General features: G+C 51.5%; 1 protein-coding gene across 2 annotated transcripts in view; it reads right to left on the minus strand.

Annotated features, from left to right (window-relative positions):
* Positions 1-2,015, minus strand: part of Zbtb8a (zinc finger and BTB domain containing 8A) — a 22,719-nt gene extending 20,704 nt beyond the window's left edge. Inside the window, exons 1-2 of one of the 2 annotated variants that reach the window (XM_031378774.1) lie at positions 1,912-2,015; positions 1,569-1,670 (exon numbers count right to left, since the gene is read on the minus strand). The gene's annotated coding sequence lies outside the window, so the exon portion shown is untranslated. Of the gene's footprint in view, positions 1-1,568; positions 1,671-1,775; positions 1,795-1,911 lie in introns of those variants that run through there. The other variant, XM_031378773.1, reaches the window with a different exon arrangement.
* Positions 2,016-3,442: the final 1,427 nt, after the last annotated feature.

Consider the following 3,442-nt stretch of genomic DNA (forward strand, 5'->3'; position numbering starts at 1 on the left):
ATATATATATATATATATATATATATATATATATATGATAGTTTTTAAAAAGAGTAATTTTAGCCCGGCAGTGGTGGCCCACGCCTTTAATCTCAGCACTTGGGAGTCAGAGGCAGGCGGATTTCTGAGTTCCAGGCCAGCCTGTTCTACAAAGTGAGTTCCAGGACAGCCAGGACAGCCAGGGCTACACAGAAAAACCCTGTCTCGAAAAAACAAAAACAAAACAAAACAAAAAGAGGAATTTTAAAACTTATATTAACCTCTTTGAATATTAAAATAATATAATTATGCCATTGAAGACAGAAATTTGTCTAGTGCATCCCAGCACTCCCAAGGTGGAGGTAAGAAGATCAAAATTTCAAGTCTAGCCTTGCGTCCACTTTAAAACAAAGAATAAAGCCGGGCGGTGGTGGCGCACGCCTTTAGTCCTAGCACTTGGGAGGCGGAGGCAGGCGGATTTCCGAGTTCGAGGCCAGCCTGGTCTACAGAGTGAGTACCAGGACAGCCGAGGCTACAGAGAGAAACCCTGTCTCGAAAAACCAAAAAAAAAAAAAAAAAAAAAAAAAAAAAAAAAACAAAGAATAAACTGGTAAATAGAAGTGCGATTTAAATGATAAAATCAGCGAAGGTTTTGGTACTTTGGAGACTGTTTGGAACGCTGCAAGAACGGGGTGCCTTGGGGGGCTGCCACCTCTCAACTCCCTGCCTAGGGATGAGACTCCACGGTTAGCCTTTTTTTTCCAATGCTAGGTAGAATAACCAGCCTGAACCAGTAGCCTTCTCTCAATATTTCGTCAAAGTGAAACCACTCCATTTACTAAAGTTCTGCAAATAGAAAGACTTCTAGGTGTTGGCGGCGTGTGTGCGGTTGAGTGCCCGCTAGGTGTGAATCCTATTCCAAACACGTCTCGGAAAGACGTGGATGATGGCTAACCGCACGGTCAAGGGCGAGTACGCGAGCCAGAGAGCGAAGGGACCAAAGCAGACAGAGTCGCCAGGTGGGAGATGCCAGGGACCTCCTGCCAGGAGCCAGTTGGAGCTCCGTGTTTCCGCCCTCGGTTCTAAGCCCGGGACTGTCGCGTCGTGATGGAAAGCCGGAGGGTGGAGGGCGGAGAGAGGACGCCGGGCTGCGGCGCCCCGCGCCCGACGACGGCAGACACGCCCGGCCCAGTGGCGCGCCGCCTCGCCGCGGCGGGCACCAGGAGGCTCGGGCGCCTTCCCGCCTTTCCGGGTGCCCTGCCCGGCGCGGGGTTGGCGGCGGGGCGGGCGCGGGCGCGGGCGCGGGCGGCGACCGTGCAGCCATTGTCCCGCAGCCGCGCCCGGGGCTGCCGCCGCCGCCCGCGCCTCCTTTGTGGCCGTCGCCCGCCCTCGGAGCCGCCGTTCTGCGCCCCAGGCTGCAAATGGCGCCCGGTCGCCCCTGCGCCGCCCCGTGCGCTGGCCAGGGTTGCAGCCCCGGGGCGCACCCCGGCGGCGCCGCCGCCCTCTGCCAGGCTCTCGGCCGGGCCCGCAGCCCCGACGCCCCGCCCGCCCGCTCACCCGCCCGCGCCCGTGCTCGTGCAGCCACTTACCGAGGGGCTCTGGCCGCTCGCCCGCTCGCCCGCGCGCGCTGCGGAGCGATTCTCGGTTCCCGGTAGGGGAAGCACCCTCTTCCGAAGCCGAGGCTTTGCGCCCTAAAACAAGTAGCCCCAACGTGGGAGAAACAAAAGGTATTTGCTGACGTGGGCGTTGGACAGAAACGCCCGAGGGCTGAGGACACAATTAAAGGGGCAACGCACAGATTTCAGGCACCAACCAGCAGCTTCGCCCACTCCCCCTGTCCGTGCCCACACCCGACTGCACCCTCCGCAGGCACTGGGGCGCCCAGGTTCTCCAGCAGTTGACTGCGGATCATTCTTTTAGTCGGAAGCTTACATTTTAAAATTTTGTACTTTAGGCTGGGAAAGGCGCCTCCGGAGGGCAGAAGGGCTGGATTTCTGAGATGTGGGGGATATTGGTTCAAGGGGAGAGGGAGGGACTTAGGCGTGCCCACAATTACTGTATAAGTACATGTGACATTATTGTACTTAAGTTTAGCGACGTAAAATGGGAAAGATTCTATAAAATTTCCCTTTGTCGAAGCACTTTGTGCCAGTCAGTCGTAGCTTTTTAGAAACCTCTGTAGGTCCCCGTCAGGCCGTTTGAAGAGGCAAGCCCGGAAGGGCTGAGATAGGAGAACATGCATGATTCTTGATGAAAACTAGTATAAAACAGGTTTCGTGTTTTCAAATACAAAAATTGGTCGTAAATCAAATTTCTCTTCTGACGTGACCCTAATATTTAGAGCAAACAAATATCAGGTAATACATTTCCTAAAATAGTAAACTGCTGAATTTTCACACTGCTTAAACTCTATAAACTAAATTAGTTTTCTACTTCATGCTGATTGTCAAGTACTACCAAATGGGGGAGAAGACTCAAGATTTCAAAGCATACGTTTGTTTTGAGGTTTTCCTCTCCCAAGGCTGAGTCAAGCACATCAGATTCTGATTTCTTCACTAGTTAGCTATGTATTCGAACATCATTCTCTCTGAGAACACAATACAACCAGTCATTTCTGAATAAAAAAATAAAAAAAATAAAGAAAAATAAAGAAAAATAAAGAAAAAGGAAAGGAACACGATCGGTCCAAGGTATGGAGGAGAGAAGCTTTATTATAGAATGTGCGAGAGCACAGCCAGCCAGAGGCAGGGACATCTGGGAGAGTACGGTGTGGACATGAGCCCACAGAGCTGTGCGCAGTGATATGATGTGGGGTGGGGGGTAGGAGGAGAGAGCTGCAGAACCAGGCACAGCACTCAGGACACCCAAAATTACGAAGAGGGCAGGTAGCCAAAATGGTTGGATTATATAGGGAAGAGTAGCCCAGCCCCCTGGGCTTGAGAATTCAAGCTAGGGAGTGAGATATGCCAGCCAAGAGGGCCCTGTAACTGGTGTGGACTGAGGGATGCAGGGAGAACCTGGTGACCGGATCCCCTTTGAGATGCTAACTAGGTACCCCAGCTATTTGTCCCAGGTCTGAAACTTAACACTTTCTTAACTTCACACCAGTTTACTCCAGAGGTGCTTTGTGATCTAGAAGTGTTTCCTCTGCTTTTAAGGTAACGGGAGGCAATGCAAGTAAAGGTGGCAGGAAGCTTGTTTGAGAACCATTAGGACACCAGGTGTTGTGGCACAAGCCTTTAATGCCAGAACTCGGGAGTCTCTGAGTTCGAGACCACCTGTTCTACATAGTTTCAGGACAACCAGAGCTATATAATGAGACCCTGTCTGAAAAATACAAAACAAAACCAAAAACCAAAAACCAAAAGTACCCGAAACAATTAGCCCCTGACTAGGATTGTTCTTCACACACACACACACACCACACACACACACACACAGAGAGAGAGAGAGAGAGAGAGAG

The sequence above is a fragment of the Mastomys coucha genome, unplaced genomic scaffold (genome assembly GCF_008632895.1).
Source record: "Mastomys coucha isolate ucsf_1 unplaced genomic scaffold, UCSF_Mcou_1 pScaffold18, whole genome shotgun sequence".
NCBI classification, from domain to species: domain Eukaryota; kingdom Metazoa; phylum Chordata; class Mammalia; order Rodentia; family Muridae; genus Mastomys; species Mastomys coucha.